The sequence below is a fragment of the Haliotis cracherodii genome, unplaced genomic scaffold, assembly GCF_022045235.1.
Source record: "Haliotis cracherodii isolate W230 unplaced genomic scaffold, xgHalCrac1.p SCAF_6, whole genome shotgun sequence".
Taxonomy (NCBI): domain Eukaryota; kingdom Metazoa; phylum Mollusca; class Gastropoda; order Lepetellida; family Haliotidae; genus Haliotis; species Haliotis cracherodii.
The window spans coordinates 35,236,211-35,257,745 of NW_027266319.1; the positions used below are offsets into that span (position 1 = coordinate 35,236,211).

Here is a 21,535-nt window from a genome sequence, read left to right on the forward strand (position 1 = left end):
TCTGTTGAGATACGAGAACATCAGCGTCTGTATCAAGAATAACCCAGTTTTACATCACTGTCGGACATATATTGGGTAGAAACCCTAACCCTAGCACCTTATCATTCGTGTTTCTGTTGAGATACGAGAACATCAGCGTCTGTATCGGGACTAATCCAGTTTTACATCAGTGCCGGACATATATTAGGTAGAAAACCTAACCCTAGAACCTTATCATTCATGTTTCTGATGAGATACGAGAACATCAGCGTCTGTATCGGGAATAACCCAGTTTTACATCACAATTAGACATATATTAGGTAGAAACCCTAACCCTAGCACCTTATCATTCATGTTTCTGATGAGATACGAGAACATCAGCATCTGATTCAAGAATAATCCAGTTTTACATCACTGTCGGACATATATTGAGTAGAAAACCTAACCCTAGCACCTTATCATTCATGTTTCTGTTAAGATACGAGAACATCAGCGTCTGTATCGGGAATAACCCAGTTTTACATCACAATTAGACATATATTAGGTAGAAACCCTAACCCTAGCACCTTATCATTCGTGTTTCTGTTGAGATACGAGAACATCAGCGTCTGTATCGGGAATAACCCAGTTTTACATCACAATTAGACATATATTGGGTAGAAACCCTAACCCTAGCACCTTATCATTCGTGTTTCTGTTGAGATACGAGAACATCAGCGTCTGTATCGGGAATAACCCAGTTTTACATCACAATTAGACATATATTAGGTAGAAACCCTAACCCTAGCACCTTATCATTCGTGTTTCTGTTGAGATACGAGAACATCAGCGTCTGTATCGGGAATAACCCAGTTTTACATCACAATTAGACATATATTAGGTAGAAACCCTAACCCTAGCACCTTATCATTCGTGTTTCTGTTGAGATACGAGAACATCAGCGTCTGTATCAAGAATAACCCAGTTTTACATCACTGTCGGACATATATTGGGTAGAAACCCTAACCCTAGCACCTTATCATTCGTGTTTCTGTTGAGATACGAGAACATCAGCGTCTGTATCGGGACTAATCCAGTTTTACATCAGTGCCGGACATATATTAGGTAGAAAACCTAACCCTAGAACCTTATCATTCATGTTTCTGATGAGATACGAGAACATCAGCGTCTGTATCGGGAATAACCCAGTTTTACATCACAATTAGACATATATTAGGTAGAAACCCTAACCCTAGCACCTTATCATTCATGTTTCTGATGAGATACGAGAACATCAGCATCTGATTCAAGAATAATCCAGTTTTACATCACTGTCGGACATATATTGAGTAGAAAACCTAACCCTAGCACCTTATCATTCATGTTTCTGTTAAGATACGAGAACATCAGCGTCTGTATCGGGAATAACCCAGTTTTACATCACAATTAGACATATATTAGGTAGAAACCCTAACCCTAGCACCTTATCATTCGTGTTTCTGTTGAGATACGAGAACATCAGCGTCTGTATCGGGAATAACCCAGTTTTACATCACAATTAGACATATATTAGGTAGAAACCCTAACCCTAGCACCTTATCATTCGTGTTTCTGTTGAGATACGAGAACATCAGCGTCTGTATCAAGAATAACCCAGTTTTACATCACTGTCGGACATATATTGGGTAGAAACCCTAACCCTAGCACCTTATCATTCGTGTTTCTGTTGAGATACGAGAACATCAGCGTCTGTATCGGGACTAATCCAGTTTTACATCAGTGCCGGACATATATTAGGTAGAAAACCTAACCCTAGAACCTTATCATTCATGTTTCTGATGAGATACGAGAACATCAGCGTCTGTATCGGGAATAACCCAGTTTTACATCACAATTAGACATATATTAGGTAGAAACCCTAACCCTAGCACCTTATCATTCATGTTTCTGATGAGATACGAGAACATCAGCATCTGATTCAAGAATAATCCAGTTTTACATCACTGTCGGACATATATTGAGTAGAAAACCTAACCCTAGCACCTTATCATTCATGTTTCTGTTAAGATACGAGAACATCAGCGTCTGTATCGGGAATAACCCAGTTTTACATCACAATTAGACATATATTAGGTAGAAACCCTAACCCTAGCACCTTATCATTCGTGTTTCTGTTGAGATACGAGAACATCAGCGTCTGTATCGGGAATAACCCAGTTTTACATCACAATTAGACATATATTAGGTAGAAACCCTAACCCTAGCACCTTATCATTCGTGTTTCTGTTGAGATACGAGAACATCAGCGTCTGTATCGGGAATAACCCAGTTTTACATCACAATTAGACATATATTAGGTAGAAACCCTAACCCTAGCACCTTATCATTCGTGTTTCTGTTGAGATACGAGAACATCAGCGTCTGTATCAAGAATAACCCAGTTTTACATCACTGTCGGACATATATTGGGTAGAAACCCTAACCCTAGCACCTTATCATTCGTGTTTCTGTTGAGATACGAGAACATCAGCGTCTGTATCGGGACTAATCCAGTTTTACATCAGTGCCGGACATATATTAGGTAGAAAACCTAACCCTAGAACCTTATCATTCATGTTTCTGATGAGATACGAGAACATCAGCGTCTGTATCGGGAATAACCCAGTTTTACATCACAATTAGACATATATTAGGTAGAAACCCTAACCCTAGCACCTTATCATTCATGTTTCTGATGAGATACGAGAACATCAGCATCTGATTCAAGAATAATCCAGTTTTACATCACTGTCGGACATATATTGAGTAGAAAACCTAACCCTAGCACCTTATCATTCATGTTTCTGTTAAGATACGAGAACATCAGCGTCTGTATCGGGAATAACCCAGTTTTACATCACAATTAGACATATATTAGGTAGAAACCCTAACCCTAGCACCTTATCATTCGTGTTTCTGTTGAGATACGAGAACATCAGCGTCTGTATCGGGAATAACCCAGTTTTACATCACAATTAGACATATATTGGGTAGAAACCCTAACCCTAGCACCTTATCATTCGTGTTTCTGTTGAGATACGAGAACATCAGCGTCTGTATCGGGAATAACCCAGTTTTACATCACAATTAGACATATATTAGGTAGAAACCCTAACCCTAGCACCTTATCATTCGTGTTTCTGTTGAGATACGAGAACATCAGCGTCTGTATCGGGAATAACCCAGTTTTACATCACAATTAGACATATATTAGGTAGAAACCCTAACCCTAGCACCTTATCATTCGTGTTTCTGTTGAGATACGAGAACATCAGCGTCTGTATCAAGAATAACCCAGTTTTACATCACTGTCGGACATATATTGGGTAGAAACCCTAACCCTAGCACCTTATCATTCGTGTTTCTGTTGAGATACGAGAACATCAGCGTCTGTATCGGGACTAATCCAGTTTTACATCAGTGCCGGACATATATTAGGTAGAAAACCTAACCCTAGAACCTTATCATTCATGTTTCTGATGAGATACGAGAACATCAGCGTCTGTATCGGGAATAACCCAGTTTTACATCACAATTAGACATATATTAGGTAGAAACCCTAACCCTAGCACCTTATCATTCATGTTTCTGATGAGATACGAGAACATCAGCATCTGATTCAAGAATAATCCAGTTTTACATCACTGTCGGACATATATTGAGTAGAAAACCTAACCCTAGCACCTTATCATTCATGTTTCTGTTAAGATACGAGAACATCAGCGTCTGTATCGGGAATAACCCAGTTTTACATCACAATTAGACATATATTAGGTAGAAACCCTAACCCTAGCACCTTATCATTCGTGTTTCTGTTGAGATACGAGAACATCAGCGTCTGTATCGGGAATAACCCAGTTTTACATCACAATTAGACATATATTGGGTAGAAACCCTAACCCTAGCACCTTATCATTCGTGTTTCTGTTGAGATACGAGAACATCAGCGTCTGTATCGGGAATAACCCAGTTTTACATCACAATTAGACATATATTAGGTAGAAACCCTAACCCTAGCACCTTATCATTCATGTTTCTGTTGAGATACGAGAACATCAGCGTCTGTATCGGGAATAACCCAGTTTTACATCACAATTAGACATATATTAGGTAGAAACCCTAACCCTAGAACCTTATCATTCGTGTTTCTGTTGAGATACGAGAACATCAGCGTCTGTATCAAGAATAACCCAGTTTTACATCACTGTCGGACATATATTGGGTAGAAACCCTAACCCTAGCACCTTATCATTCGTGTTTCTGTTGAGATACGAGAACATCAGCGTCTGTATCGGGACTAATCCAGTTTTACATCAGTGCCGGACATATATTAGGTAGAAAACCTAACCCTAGAACCTTATCATTCATGTTTCTGATGAGATACGAGAACATCAGCATCTGATTCAAGAATAACCCAGTTTTACATCACTGTCGGACATATATTGGGTAGAAACCCTAACCCTAGCACCTTATCATTCGTGTTTCTGTTGAGATACGAGAACATCAGCGTCTGTATCGGGAATAACCCAGTTTTACATCACAATTAGACATATGTTAGGTAGAAACCCTAACCCTAGCACCTTATCATTCATGTTTCTGTTGAGATACGAGAACATCAGCGTCTGTATCGGGAATAACCCAGTTTTACATCACAATTAGACATATATTAGGTAGAAACCCTAACCCTAGAACCTTATCATTCGTGTTTCTGTTGAGATACGAGAACATCAGCGTCTGTATCAAGAATAACCCAGTTTTACATCACTGTCGGACATATATTGGGTAGAAACCCTAACCCTAGCACCTTATCATTCGTGTTTCTGTTGAGATACGAGAACATCAGCGTCTGTATCGGGACTAATCCAGTTTTACATCAGTGCCGGACATATATTAGGTAGAAAACCTAACCCTAGAACCTTATCATTCATGTTTCTGATGAGATACGAGAACATCAGCATCTGATTCAAGAATAACCCAGTTTTACATCACTGTCGGACATATATTGGGTAGAAACCCTAACCCTAGCACCTTACCATTCATGTTTCTGATGAGATACGAGAACATCAGCATCTGATTCAAGAATAACCCAGTTTTACATCAGTGTCGGACATATATTGGGTAGAAACCCTAACCCTAACACCTTATCATTCGTGTTTCTGTTGAGATACGAGAACATCAGCGTCTGTATCAGGAATAATCCAGTTTTACATCAGTGCCGGACATATATTGGGTAGAAACCCTAACCCTAGCACCTTATCATTCATGTTTATGTTGAGATACGAGAACATCAGCGTCTGTATCAGGAATAATCCAGTTTTACATCACAATTGGACATATTTTAGGTAAAAACCCTTACCCTAGCACCTTATCATTCATGTTTCTGTTGAGATACGAGAACATCAGCGTCTGTATCAGGAATAATCCAGTTTTACATCACTGTCGGACATATATTGGGTAGAAACCTTAACCCTAGAACCTCATGATAAATATTTGTTGAGATTTCATAACATCAGCGTCTGTATCGGGAATAATCCAGTTTTACATCACTGTCGGACATATATTGGGTAGAAACCTTGACCCTAGAACCTCATGATAAATATTTGTTGAGATTTCATAACATCAGCGTCTGATTCAAGAATAATCCAGTTTTACATCACTGTCGGACATGTATTGAGTGGAAACCCTAACCCTTGAACCTCATGATTCTTGTTTCTGTAGAAATTTCGTGACATCTGCGTCTGATTCAAGAATAATCCAGTTTTACATCACTGTCGGACATGTATTGAGTGGAAACCCTAACCCTTGAACCTCATGATTCTTGTTTCTGTAGAAATTTCGTGACATCTGCGTCTGATTCAAGAATAATCCAGTTTTACATCACTGTCGGACATGTATTGAGTGGAAACCCTAACCCTTGAACCTCATGATTCTTGTTTCTGTAGAAATTTCGTGACATCTGCGTCTGATTCAAGAATAATCCAGTTTTACATCACTGTCGGACATGTATTGAGTGGAAACCCTAACCCTTGAACCTCATGATTCTTGTTTCTGTAGAAATTTCGTGACATCTGCGTCTGATTCAAGAATAATCCAGTTTTACATCACTGTCGGACATGTATTGAGTGGAAACCCTAACCCTTGAACCTCATGATTCTTGTTTCTGTAGAAATTTCGTGACATCTGCGTCTGATTCAAGAATAATCCAGTTTTACATCACTGTCGGACATGTATTGGGTAGAAACTCTAACCCTAGCACCTCATGATTCATGAAATACGATAACATCAGCGTCTGTATCAGGAATAACCCAGTTTAACATCACCGTCGGACATATATTGGGCAGAAACCCTAACCCTAGAACCATGTGATTCATGTTTCTGTTTATATTTAGCGACAATAGCGTCTGATTCAAGAATAATCCAGTTTTACATCACTGTCGGACATGTATTGGGTAGAAACTCTAACCCTAGCACCTCATGATTCATGAAATACGATAACATCAGAGTCTGTATCAGGAATAACCCAGTTTAACATCACCGTCGGACATATATTGGGCAGAAACCCTAACCCTAGAACCATGTGATTCATGTTTCTGTTTATATTTAGCGACAATAGCGTCTGATTCAAGAATAACGCAGCTTTATGTCACTGTCGGATATATATTGGGTAGTAACCATTACCAAAGCACCTCGCGATTCATGTTTCTGTTGAGATAATATGGTGACATCATAATTTGGGACTGTCTAACTTACCATCTGTTTTGATGTAAAATCATAATCTGTAGCATTGATTGCCAGGATTGTAATGTAAGCTGTATCAAGGCCGCTGGTAAATGTATTGTGGACAAGGCAAATCAGTGGCTGACAAGATCAGCAAAACCCATGCCATTGGGCACATTAACACAATCAGCCATTTGACATGTCGTTCGGTGATGAAAAAAAGACCACATTCATGCCTACATAATACTGTTTATCCTTGTCATAATCAATCAACTACAAACAAAATTCATCATTTTGCTAGTTCTTTATTGTTGAGGAAACAATAAACATAAATGTAACACATGAAAAGAGTTTTGCCTCAAAATGCTGAAAACAGTGTAAGTGAAGAAATTCCATGCACAGTATATTTGTAAGATGCTAAAATCACCATATATGATAATTGATATTATGAATGAAAAAAACACACCTCACATTATGAAACAATATATAATATGAATCATATGTTTAGATGTACAGTACTGTCCACGAGTATAGGGAGAAACACTGTCCCTCCACACAGTAGCGAACTGATGCTACTCCCTGCTGATCTTTTCACTACTCAGGATGTCAATGCTGACTTCAACACAGAACTCTTCTTCTCAACACTTCTTCTTTCCAGAAACGTACAGGGCATAGTTGCTCTCCCTTCTCAAAGCACACTGTATTGGGAGCTGTATATGTAGTTTAGCGTTGGTGTAAACTGATACCATCAAGTTTCATTACAGCATGGTAGTTGCCCTGAAAAGGTTGAAAATATTCACATAAGTGATGTCATCACCATTGATTGAACATTTTTCATGGAAAAATAACTTATGATTTAACTTCAATATAAATAAATCCACATAGTACACCTTATTTTTACATTTACATAAATCAGTGACATTGTTAAACCCAATATAATGAAAAACAAGCCCCTCCCATTCTATTATCAGCCAATCAGGAAACAGTTGACCGTTTGTGGGTATAGCATACATTTATTTTAGGTTCATGGCAACATCAAGTTAAGTTCCATTTAAAATGCCTGTAAAGATATTATAGTTTAATATCATGTTGTCTCACTTAAATTCAAAACTTAATGGGAAGTTATAATTTGCAGTTATCTCAACTGGCAAGGAATTTTTCTCAAGCCAGTTAAATGTGTCCAGGATACAAAATTAAGATGGTGTTTTTACCACAAATATTTTCTTGAAGAAAAATGAAAATATCTGATGATAATTTGTGTACTTTTTGTAATTCACATCCAGAAACTGATATGCATTTATTTTTTGGTAAAAGATTTCTGGCTTCTGGACACAGACTCATAATTTGTATCTGGATATTCGTGTGAAGGAAAATGTGATAACAGATGATAATTTGATCTGATTTTGTTATTTTCAAAGTATGTAAGTGTAAGGTTCTTAAAATACAACCAACATTTTGTGAGGGAGATAACTGATACAGTTAGACATGAATTTCGAAAAAATATATACTTCAACAAAAACCTGCAAAACAAATTTTATACACAGTATACTGACTCCGAGTGGACCATTCCTTCTTTTAGCCCTTACTACCGAGAGCAAGACAGGGTAACAACAAGTACCATCCTTTAACGTCTTTTGGAATGATGCTTCAAGGGATCAAATTTCTGACCTTCCGCTCTCCGAGCAGACACTCTACTAGTACACCATAGAGGCAGTCAATCAGACTTGGAATTTGATGAATTTCAATGAGTTAAGGTAACTAAGTTGACAATCCATCAGTTTATTGTTATTTTCTGAGAACTAACAATCAACAGTACTTTTCTTATGTTCACCATTTTGTTACTTATGTTCATTAGTGTAGAAAATTCTGGACGGGAAGCATTTTATCTGGACAGGAATATTTGCAAAGTTGCCCTTGCGGGAATTTTATACGCTGCTGTTACATAGCGACACACTTAACATCAAATCACAATTCTGACATCATTGCTGGGATGATTCATGCCAAGTTTCAGCTTCACAGGCTTTGTCGCTCTAGAGGAGATGTTGAAAGTGTAATCGTTAACGACATACATACCAGCAGAAAAAGGTAACTTTTCTTAATAAAAAGTCCAACAAAACTCAATCTCATCAAAATCAGATCTTAGTTCTCGCTACCGCTAAAAAATGATCTGAGGACATCCCATTATGGGTCACGTCAGCATGACCTTTCATCCAACCAATCAGAGCGTCACTTACCAGATCCTGAAAGTGACAGTCAAAATGTGTTTTCTAATCATGAATCCTCGAAATATTTAACAGAGGGTATTCCGAACGACAGTTACAGGTTTTATGATTATATCCATAGAATTTAGGCCATCTATAAGTCATTCCAGAATGTTGTTTTGGTCAGTTTTAAATTTATTTAATCGAGAATACGTCAAAATATGTTTCGAGGCGTAGTCGCCAGTTTGAAACTAGTGCAGTAAAGCTCGAGATAGCTACCTTCTGATTGGCAAATGTCAATTTCAGTCATTTCATTGGTCGGTCAATGATCGCGAAAGGTCGTTCCTACGTGACCCGTAATGGGATGTCCTCAGATCTTTGGTTAGCGGTAGCGAAAACTAAGATCAGATTTTAATGAGATTGGACAAAACTAAGTTTAATCTGAAATTAAATAATGCATCTTTCAATATGCATATTGATGAAGACATCTCCTCAGTTTTAAGGTCGTGATTCACAATTTGCATGCAAATGTTTATGGACTGCACATAATTTGTGTGTTTGCATGTTAGTTGGGAGCAAGGTATTTACACACGATTTCATAATGTAAACAGCAAACAATGATTGTTTAGCTCTCTGGGTCTAATAAAATCTTTTTTCTTTTTGTTCAACTGTAATTAAAAATGCTGTCACGGCTTGATGACATGTTGCAAACACGAAATGCGCAAAACGAAGTTGCCAAACATTTTTAATGTTCATCGAATCAAAAATAACATCTGCCACATTAATAATCGGACAATTCTTGGGTTAAGACGAATTAGTGGCAGAACTGTACATTACCGGTTGAGAGAGCACAACATCCGGTCCCAACATTCAGCAATATGCCTAATTTTGTTTACACAGGACTATCAGTCACACTTGGTGTAGACAGCATCTGAGGTTCAGAAGAAGGGACAGTACACTGTTCACAAATGAGTGAGGGTTTCATCTGAACAGCTCTGATGGTCGTGCAAAGGTCTACATGCATACTGGAGAATGTTTTAGCAACTCTTGCATTACTTATCATAATCAGTTTTGGGGTGGAACTGAAATGGTATGGGGTGGCATCACAACTCATGGGAAAACACGACTCATCATTGTTATGAGGACATCGATTGAGATCATGTTCTTGCCTTTGTGCACACGCAGGGACGTAATGTCATGTTGCAGCAGGATAGTGCCCGCCTACAAGTTGCACCCCTCTTTAGGGCGTATCTCTCCATCTCCAATTACCAGGAATGGATCTTGTCAATGAATTTGTTATGATAAAACATTGATGAGACAAAAGACCAAATATTATGTTGTAATTTACAATAACATAACATTTACACTACTTAATACACAGCAGTTACTTTTTTCCATTAGTATAGATGAACACAGCCATGACATAAGTTTATTTGAACCTTCGCTTTGTGTACCGGTAAGCTACAAGTGATCATCATCATTTCTACAAAGTTAAGTTTCAGCTTCTTGGAGAGTGTAGTTTCTCTTTTTTTAATTTCATTCTTAATTGTTTTTCAAGAAGCAATTTCAGCCCCTCCATTTCTCCAATTTGAATCCCCACCATTGGAGAATTGATTCCAACCAAATATGGTTGATATCTATCTCTTAGTTCCAGAGAGGAAGTCGTTTAAAGCAATATAGCCAAATTACTCCTATTTGGCCCCGCCACCCAGCCCTTTGGGGGGTCAGCCCTCTCCATTTGTACAATTTTTAATCCCCAGCATTGGAGAATTCTTCCAACCAAATATGGTTGATATCTATCTCTTAGTTCCAATAAAGAAGTTGTTTAAAGCAATATAGCCAAATTACTCCTATTCCGCCTTGCCACCCAGCCCTTTGGGAGGTCAGCCCCACCATTTGTACAATTTTGAATCCTCACCACCAAGGGATGCTTCCAGTCAAATTTCGTTAATTGTCAATTTGTGGTCAAATGAAGAAGTTGTTTAAAAACATTGTTGACATACGGACGACGGACCCCACAGTATGGCATAAGCTCACCTTGGTGAGCTAATAGTTGTGTCAGGATGACAAACATCAGACAAGCAGGCCATGTTGTTTGTATTCAAAAAGTATTTTGTTTTATTTTGTATATTTGTCTTATCTGGAAAAATAGTCTATGCTATATTACAACCAGTTTGTTTAACGTTTCGAGGCGATCAATGTTACCTTTGTTGGGTGCAACTGGACCAAACAAGCTATTTACACCAGGCTTCTTGTAACTGGACAGTGAAACCTGTGAACATGGTATGCGAAGAATGAAAATCTTCATAAGAATAAACACAACACATGACACCACAGAACTGAATGAACAAATTGTAAAATAAAACACTGGGACAACCATATAACTTAATCCGAGTCCCATTTTGGTGCTACACATGCCAGGTGTCATTAAGTTTTAGTTTCCTTGGTTTCTGAGAAGAAAGTTCTTAAAGTTGAACAAATCAGAATTGGAAGCTACAAAAATACCTTTGCAAATGAAGGTTAAAAAAGTGTAATAAACATCCATCAACCTCTCCATGACAACATTGCTAAGGTTATCTAGGATAAACAAAAATATGCCTCACTACGAACCGTTTAAATGGGCCTGAAACTGATCAGAATTTATTTTTAGGGAATTAAATACTGGTAAAGGTCATCATAAATAGATTAACAAGATTATGCAGAAATAAGTAACAAATGTTCAGATACACCAAATGATATGAATATTTAATAATGATTGACAAATGAGGAAAAACGAGTGAATTGTTTATGACCACTTAAATTAATGGTGCTTGGTCCAGGCAGGCAAGAGGTTGATAGCACTAACAGCTATCCATGTAATTGGGGTGTCATGTCACCAAATCAGCCAAAACTGACATTCCATATAGTTGCCCTTTGGGAATGTTAAGAATCAAATTCTGTGACTACGTTTTTGAGACTGAATTACTTGGATCATGTCCGTAACAATCCAAACAGTGTTAGTATACCTGTAATCTAGCTACAAGGGTGCATGCAAAGGGTATGACCATGGCATGATAATCTGAATCTGAAATCTGAAAAGAACAGTAGATCTATTTTATACCATTGTTGGAGTGCATAATAACATACATATATAACCAATCATAGCTTCACTTCCCAAAAGATTCATAGGAAACATTGCAAGTACAAGGTTATTACACTGACTGGTACATTCCATTATTAGGACACAAAAAGGTGAAAGATGATGGCATGACCAAATGGAACATATGATCACTGAAACATAGCACATTGGAGATTGCAATATAGTATTACAGCCTGTTAAATGAATAACACTATGATACATGAGTACCTGGTCAAAATAACATTCAATATGGCTGCAATGTCGTCACCCCAAAAAATCACAGACACAGTTTACCAGATTCAACCTAATGGAGGCCAGATGTGCCCATTGTATTGGTGCCATTAAACTGACTCATGTAACGGAGCTCCAGATAACTTTTTGAGCAATTCAGTTTTTACTTTAGGGTTTCTATTTTAATTGGGTTATTACATTTTTCATTGGGTAACCAATATTTTTTCACTCATGTATTCATCACTCTCTTGGGTCTTTCCCAAAATTAGTGAACATTTTAAGATTTCAAAAAATGAAATAATGTTCTAAATACATAGGTTTGACTCAGAAAGTAAATTAGCTTGTAATTGTGTTTCAGCAATTAGCTCCTTTGTATGCATGCTGAAAAAGCTTCGTTGGGTATTTATGCGAGCTGTTTTAATAATTTGAGTTTTTCATTTAATGCATGCATTTCTGTACACAAGTTAATGGAAAGTAATTGGGTTTAAATAATTTTGGGGGGTATTTTACACAAATACGCTGCTTATCTGTAGCTCTGATGTAATAAATTTCCCTTCATTACCTTTTGGCTGTCTCCTCACATGACTGACAGAAATACTGTTCGAACAAACTACCCTGGGTATAGGTGTTAAAATTGCATCTGTAGCTTCCCTGTACTTTTTCACGGAATATATTATTACAACAAAAAGGCAATACAAGGGTATAGAAAATAAGCAAAAGAAACAAAACTATTTATCTACAGAACAGACTTTCTCACAGCATCTTGACCAATTAAAAGGATGACAGTATATGCAAGAAGACAAATTCACCATTATCCCCTAAATACTAAATACTTGCTATGGAAACTAAATATCCCAAATTATCAAAAGGCACCAGTTCAACAATAGACCTATCTATGTGCCATCCTTGTTAAGGAAATATTGTAAGTTTTTTTTAATCTGCCCAGAAAGAAGCACTACCCTCATTTTCAGTATGAGTCAAAGTTGTGGCATCTCAAAATATCAATTTTTAAAATGTCCTAAACTACCAAAAGGCACCAGTTCAACACTAGACCTATCTATGTTCCATGCTTGTTAAGGAAATATTGTTAAAAAAAATTAATCTGCATAGAAAGGAGCACTACCCTCATTTTCAGTATGAGTCAAAGTTGTGGCATCTCAAAATATTAATTTTTTTAAAATCCTAAACTATCAAAAGGCACCAGTTCACCACTAGACCGATCTGTGTGTCAAGTTTGGTGAAGAAATATTGTAGATTTTTAAGGTATGTTCCAAGAACGATCACTACCCTCATATTTCAGTCAAAGTTGTTGCCATGGAAACTAAAAAGATACATTTTACAAAAATCCAAAACTATCAACAGGCACCAGGTCACCACTAGGCCTATCCATGTACCATGATTGGTGAAGAAAATAGTAATTGTTTTTTCAAAATCTTACACAGAAGTATGAATGCAAGGACTGACCATGTCCATTTTAATACCCCCGCAAAACATGTTGTGGGGGATAATAATTGGTAATGAAATGAGTCAAAGAACACATTCATCATGGCTGCAGCAGCACATGAAGACAAAATGTTGCAGTTCCAAATATAAGAATAACTTGCAAAATATGACCCTGTTGTTGGGTTTACCAAATAATTACTGTATATCAAATTTCATAACGTAAATGCAGAAGTGGCTTTCTAAAGGGTGAAAAGTATATGTTCAATATGGTTGCCATGTCTAGACAGCTTGAAGTTGTACTGGCATCATGTTAGTGGGATCAAATACACAAAATCTCAGCTTATTGAAAATATGATTTTCAGAGAAGATATTGAAAACACAAACAAACTTCATAAGGTATGTGAAAGTTTAAGGCCATAGAAGGCACAGGTAATACAGTCATCCAAGAAGCCACCTCAATTTGCTGGGCAGAGTTGTATCCCTGTCTGTCTCACAGTCCTTGAACCATATTATTTTCCCTTCCGCCCAGCCCATCTCACTGGGTCTACTTTTAAACAAAAATGAAAATAAAATGTTTCTATCAATATTTTACATTTTCAGAGACTAAGCTGCATCCCTTTCATATGCCAGAAATCTATGACAATGGGTTCAAATCCAATAATTACCATGATTATTTTCCTTGGTTTGTGAGCACCATTTCCACGCAGGTGGGTCTCATCAAGTGGTAAATATCTAAGATGTTCCTCCCAGATCAAGCAAAAAATACACCAATGTAAACCCCATAACACATATCAAGTTTCATAATGCCACATCTGAATTTGCTGTGTAATATGCAAAAGTGATATTTTGTAAATGGCCTCATGTTTTAGAATATCATTGCTGAGATTTCAGTTTCATATGCCTTGTAGATTCAGAGGAGGTTTTGAAAGTGTACAAGTTAGTTATGGACAGATGACAGATAATGCACCATGACATAAGCTCATTTGACTTCAAATTGGATATTCCTGTATTCATGATAGCCTGTAGTTTGATTACAGTATACCAACTCACACCTCATAACTTAATAAATGGCCTAAGGTCTGAGGGAAAGTAATACTTTCACAATTGCCATAATCAGGTGAGCGAGTTTGCATAGTGAATGGTTGTAATAATATAAATTCCCAACATGTATAGGGGTAGAATACAACATACCTGATTTCCTACAAGGGTTGCACCTCAAATGTCCTGAATGTGGCAGGACACAGCCCACTTGGATACCCTGGGAATAAAAAAATGAGTAAATTGGTACTGATATCTTGACATATTGGTTGCAAAGGGAGGTAATCAATGATACATGTATAGTTTACTATAAATTTGCCGGATGCACAATAATCTTTATGATCCTTTATTAACCTCATATGTCTACATATTCCCTCAGTGTTCATCATAACAACAATAACAACAACAACAAACAAAAAAGAGGGCATGTAGACTAGTGAATTAGAGCGTGGGCCTTATCTCACAATGGAGCGAACGCCAGAAATGGACCTCACTTTGAACCCAGAACCCAGACCTTTCAGCAAAACAAGTTAATTAACACTAATAATCTAGATGAGATTTGATGCTTCCCAGTTGATATATCTATGTTAGTCCTACACTCATTCTGGGCCTACAGACATAGGATACAAACATGCGTCATGTGCAGGGTCAGCAGGCACGTTGACGTTCTCCATCTCAGTATCTGAAAATAAAAAGTACCATAGTGAATGGTTGTAGACTGTAAATAATGTTTGCACAAAGACTAGATAACATTATGACCAACGAACAAGTAAGAACAGATAAACAAAAAGCAAGATCTAACCGATAAATGTTTGATCGAAAACCGATCGCTATGCCGGCCAAGGGGGATAACTCTTTCTGACCACGTCGGGACGAATTTTCCAAAGACAAACTTTAACCTTGTTTGCCAATATATTTTGTAACGATCAGTTCTTATAAATATGTGTAGTTCTATCAAACAAATACACATACAATGGCATGTATGAATGAAAACCGTAACGATCTTCTATTAAGACCGGATTGATATATCTATAGATCTATCTATTGGTTGTTAAAATTGTAATTAGGTGATGTATAAAATATATATACCGTATGAAGATACTAAATCTAAGTCTAGCCTATCTAGACCGGAGATAAAAACAACAACAAAATGATGACATCCTACCATCTGCTGAATGCTGTGTTCGACACTGCATGTTCCAATATGGCGTGAAATGCGCCCCTGTGAACATACATCCTAATATGGTTATGCTATTTAATTGTTACTGTTAGTTAGTACTAGCAGTAAATGTTAGTCTCCAGAGACGTAGAGACCGTCTTTGTACCTACTAGTAACAGGTCATATTTGCTAACAACTCTGTGCTAGTAGTAGGTAATATTTCCTGGATCGGGTGGGTGCTAACAAACCTAGAAACATAATTGGGGCGAACCGGGATTCGAACCCACAATCATAGGTTTCTGGCATGCCCAAGGGACGCAACACTGCACAGCGAATCGCGCACCACTTCGGTGAAATCAACCTGTTCGCAGGTATGGCACCAACAGCTAGACCATTGCTCATAAGATCAGGGTTATTCAGTCGAGACAAAGCCCCGTCTTAGAACACTGGACTGAGTACATTAATTTGTTGTTCTGATGTCACCCGAACGTAAGGTAGACAAAAATGGTCATTTGTCATGTACATGTAAACGTATATCAGATATATGAGCATAAATAATTTATGATGATGTATAAACCTTGTATTCGTTTGTTGTTTATTGTGGCACTCTGCAATATGACGGCGGTCTGTAAATAATCGAATCTGGACCATGCAGACAATCCAGTGATTGACATCATGGCCATTGATCTTCGCACCTGGGGGATGACAAGTATCGAACAAGTCAATAAGACTGACCACCCGATCCAGTTCGTCGTTCCTTATGACAAGAAAGGGTTGCCCGGATCTTCACGTAAACGCTTGTGACTGGCACATAAATAAAGACAACGCAAACACGCACTCCAGTGACACCACTGGTCTTGACTGTAGGACCCCATCGCGGCTCTCGGCTAGCACACCAGTCACAATAACACGCATGCGTGCATTTACCGGACATATAGTCAGGGTGGACAGTCATCAGTCATGGTGGACAGAACATTTTTCTGTTCTTTTCTATATTATATATAACTGCTCACCATAACATCGTCGAAGTGAGTTTGTGGCAAGAGGTTTCGTCTACCGTCCGTCAGTCCATCCATTCACCCCTCAGCGCTGAACAATTCTTCAAAACTACTGAATGTTGTTGTTGTTGCATTAGGTGTTTAAGAGGTCGCCTTCTGCCTTGGCAATTTCGGCTGACCTGTCCCTCTTTGGGACTCCTGTGTGTGAGAAGGGTTCACATATCTATTGTGAGTTCGGTTTTCACATAATTTCTGTTTTTGCATTGATATGATTTCTATTTTCTTATATTGATATGATTTCATTTTTATCCTTGGCTGCTCTGTTTATATACATTCGAGCAGCTGTCCATCTCTCAGAAATAGAGTTAGTTTGGCCTTCGCTATTGCATCTCTTGGCTTTAGGAGATCTATGACAGATAGCGGATCTAACTGCAATTCTTGTTTTAACCTAGCCCGGGCTGGGGCATGGTCTTGACATTCTAGTAACACTTGGTCAATGGTTTCAGCCTGATTGCAAGATGAACAAACCTTGTCATAGTGCTTTCTGTGACCAAGTCTGAGGCGTGAGATAGCAATTTCAATTTTCCTTTCATTTGAGTATGAGTTTGGCTTTTGTTGGACCTTGGGTTGAATTTTGTATAGCCATCTGCCGATCTTACTTGCGTCCCATTCGGCTTGCCATCTTTCTGCTATGGAGGCTTTGATTTTGCTTTTTATCTCTAGTTTACTAAAGGGAATAGGCTGTATATCCGCTTTGTCTAGAGCTAGCTTCGCCAGTGAGTCTGCTTTTTCATTTCCATGAATATCTATGTGAGAGGGGATCCAACACAGCTCCACCTGTTGCCCTTGGTCCGATAGTTTTGTATATTCGTATAGAATATTGTTGACTGTGTTTGGCCTGGAGTTTGAGTTTCTGCCACTGATGGCCTGAAGTGCACTTAGCGAGTCTGATAGGACGGCTGCCTTTGCTTCCGGGAGTTCCGGTATGAGTTTGAGTGCATGATGAATACTGACTGACCATCAGGCAAGCGAACTGAATGTGCTTGGGGTTTGGAGCTGTGGATATGGATTCCGTAACCAACACTGTTGTTGATAGGATTCTTGGATCCATCAGTGTATATATTGGCCCAGCTGTCCCAGGTAGTTTGAATTTTAGTGATAGCTACTGATCGTAGTAGGGTTGGGTTTTCTCTTTTAGTGACTTCTGATGTTAAAAGCAGTGTCAACTTTGGGAGTTTTTAAAAGTCCAGGGAGGGTTCTTCAAAACTACTGAACGTATCAATATCATATTTATATTGCCTGCGACTAGGGCTGGGACTGGATAATCGGGTACCCGAGTCGGGTGGGTACTAGGTAGGACCCGGATACCCACAGAACTACCTGGACCCGTGGTTAGTCACGTGATATATTGTTTAATTACAAAAATTATCTAAAACTCTATGGTTATACTACAAGTCACTAACGTTCACATTTCTTTCTGACTATGCACCATTCCTTGAGACTTTTCATATATGTTTGAATAAAGATATAACTTAAGTCAACTTCAGTGTATGCATGACCAGAACGTTTAATACATGTATCTAAATACGTTTTGCAATTGATGTGGTAAAAAAATTCCCAATCGGTCATTTTGTATCTCTTGAGACCTCCGGTGGGCACTCGGGTAGGGTTGGGTAATAGAGGGGTGGGTACCCGGGTAGGGTTGGGTAATAGAGGGGTGGGTACCCGGGTAGGGTCGGGTAATAGAGGGGTGGGTACCCGGGCAGGGTCGGGTAATAGAGGGGTGGGTACCCGGGTAGGGTTGGGTAATAGAGAGGTGGGTACCCGGGTAGGGTCGGGTAATAGAGGGGTGGGTACCCGGGCAGGGTCGGGTAATAGAGGGGTGGGTACCCGGGTAGGGTCGGGTAATAGAGGGGTGGGTACCGGGAGTTGTAAATTTGGACTCGTCCCAACCCTACATGCGACCACCTCCGTGGTCCAGTGGATAGAGCGTCTGTCCGCGGAGGTCTGAAGGTCGGCGGTTCGATTCCTGATGTGTCACACCAAAAGACGTTGAAATGGTTCTTGTTCTTTCGGCCAACCTTGCCCCTTTCCGACATTTTCCGTAATCGCAAAGAAGACTCGGCTATTTGTGTCGGACATGGAGTACATTCTGTCCCAACAGTAAACAGGCTTCCGCCTAAACACAATCACGGAATCACATTTCTTTAGCCTTTACGTTTCATCTGTGTTTAATTTTCTTTAGTCTTAAACATACTTAGCTACTTATTTAGAAGAATTGATACTAAAAATATGTTGTTAAAAACATGCTGTTGACACCGATCCCATAGCCTTGTGATGGTGCTGGGCCCTACATTGAAAACCCTGGCAACAGCTGATCGGTATTCCGCTGCCTGCAAGCGGCCTATGACGTTGTTTCTTTGCACTTCTGTTAATCTTGGCATGCTGTTGAACTGTCACTGTCCGATTGACGCAGATGCCAGGCAATAAAAAACCCTGCACTTTAATACCGTTAAAAGTTCTGCTGCATGTGCAGCACGTGCAGCTCCATGGCCATGTGTTAATGCGTGTTTCCCGACTAATGGTTTGCATGTCCTTGTTGTGATCAGTTTGATCCGGGAAATTTTTCACTGATACTATAACACATTAAACTTCTTCATTTTGCACCTCTAAGTCCGCTATTTTTTTCTTTTATGGCCAAACATATCCGTATTGCGTTTCTTTATATAATACAAAGGGATATTTTGAAATTATATTTTATTTCATCGTAAATTTTATATCAATCAGCTTGTTTACACATGATTATTTTGCATGGTCACATGAACACATTTTACATGTAATGACAGCTTCCATCTCATATAGTTTACAAGAACCACTTTTTAGTTAAATTGTCTCTGACACTGGAAATACTTCTCTTAGTGAACAAGATGCGACACTGCATCTACATACGATATGGGGTCTCACTGTCCAGCTGTAAATTTAACTTTAATAGGGTGTTCATCTTTTCTCCGAGCTCTATGACTTTCCTTTTCTGTGGTCTTGTGGTCTTGTGGTCTTGCTTCAGCTGCAAAATACGTACTTCTGTCATAGCTTGTTCTCTTTTCAGTACAGTTAACAGCTTGTAAATATTTGGGGGGTGGTGTCCGACAGCCGTGTTTAATTTGCTGAGCCACCCCTCAACATGGTTGGTGGTTCTGGGCCCTCCACCTTCCACCCATTGTCCAGTCACACAGTCATTGAACAGTCAGTGCGTGTTGGACCATTGTCGGAAGCCTCAAACCAACCATCTTCTACCAAGTTCAATGACACTGGTGTCAAGGCAGCTGCTCGTCCCACAAAATGATGTACATCATCATCTGTCTGTCTGGTACAGATGTTGGAGTCCTGTTCACTTGGCATTTCACACTGGATGTAGTGATAATAATGTGTGAGTATGGTTTTACGCCGCTTTTAGCAATATTCCAGCAATATCACGGCGGGGTACACCAGAAATGGGCTTCACACATTGTACCCATGTCGGGAATCGAACCCGGGTCTTCGGCGTGACGAGCGAAGTAGTGATAATAACACCTCTTTACGTCTGTAGTGGGGAACGCTGTCTTCACACTTTTTCTTACAGCAGTCACAATGTCCAAGAAAACACAGGCGAATGGTGTAGGAGTCTATCACAGCTTTGATACATCCGTTGTAAGTGGTCTCATGCTTGTCACAGGAAGGACTATTAAAAAATGGGAACACTAGAGCATGAATCAACTAGAGCATGAATCAACTAGAGCATGAATGGTGTATTTTTGTTGTGGAAGAGTGATGGACACGACTGAAAAAACCCCAGCACAAAACTAGGTGGTTGCGTCTCTGCATGGGGGGTCTAATGTTGTCTCTCTTTGCTAGGATGATGATTATGTCTCAGTCTCCATCTTCTTTGAGAGCAAAGTTCTCCCCAGTAGTTGTCTGGCGTCAGGCACCCTCAATGTTGATGTATTCACGACTTGTGGGGAGTGGTGGTACCAGCTTCTGTGGTTAATGTATAATGTCGACACTGGGCAGAATACAGAGGAGGAATCTAGGACACTCCTCAGTCCGCAAACATGTGTTAGCAAAAGTAAATGTGTAAGTCAAAATGTTGCAAGTTAGTGATTGATTCATAATACATGCAATTTCCGTTGTGCAAATAAACATATGTTATTGGATTGCTGAGTTCTATTCTTACAAGCAATTTCTTTGTTGTAAATTGTTGGAATGGGCGTGACCACCTCCGGACTCTGTTTCTTCAGGCGTTGAAGAAAAGATTGGACATCAACAGCTTGTTGGTCCGATTGGTGGCTGTGTAGTCTTCCAAACTTCGCACGAATGTCGTTTATGGTATTTAATGTAGATGGGCAACCCTGCCTATGCTCTATACAGCGCCAGTAAGTTGTCTGTGTGATTGATTTGGTGTACTAGTGAGGGAGTGAGTGAGTTGGGTTTAAAGCCACTTTTAACAGTATTCCAGTTATATCGCGGCGTGTCAGCTTAATGTGGGAGGAAAGCCCGAAGTGATGCATGAGCACGGGTATGGTGCTGACAAACCTAGAAACATAATCGGGACGAACCGGGCGAACCCACAATCATAGGTTTCTGGCGTGTCCAAGGG

At 39.0% G+C, this 21,535-nt stretch overlaps 1 pseudogene; it reads right to left on the reverse strand.

The window, feature by feature from the left end:
- Positions 1-7,076: 7,076 nt before the first annotated feature.
- On the reverse strand, positions 7,077-16,112 carry LOC139445813 (uncharacterized; annotated as a pseudogene).
- Positions 16,113-21,535: the final 5,423 nt, after the last annotated feature.